The sequence below is a fragment of the Mirounga leonina genome, unplaced genomic scaffold (genome assembly GCF_011800145.1).
Source record: "Mirounga leonina isolate KUSES-001 unplaced genomic scaffold, KU_Mleo_1.0 Mir_54, whole genome shotgun sequence".
Taxonomy (NCBI): Eukaryota; Metazoa; Chordata; class Mammalia; order Carnivora; family Phocidae; genus Mirounga; species Mirounga leonina.
Genome location: NW_023270812.1, coordinates 10,493,834 through 10,494,046, shown reverse-complemented (window position 1 = coordinate 10,494,046; position 213 = coordinate 10,493,834).

Below are 213 nucleotides of genomic sequence, written 5' to 3'. Positions count from 1 at the left end.
GGCTCGAAGCGGCACCCGAGCAAGCGGCGCCGCCTGCGCACCGGCCCCGAGGCCCCGGCAGAGCCGCGCGCCGCCAAGCCCGCGCCGCCGCCGGAGCGCCCGGCTCCCGCGCCAGGTGCGCCGCCCCGGCCTGCGCAGCCGCAGCCCAGGGCTGAGGCGCGGCTGTGGGCGCGGGCGGTCACGAAAGCGCCCCGGGCCCGGCCGGCCCCCACC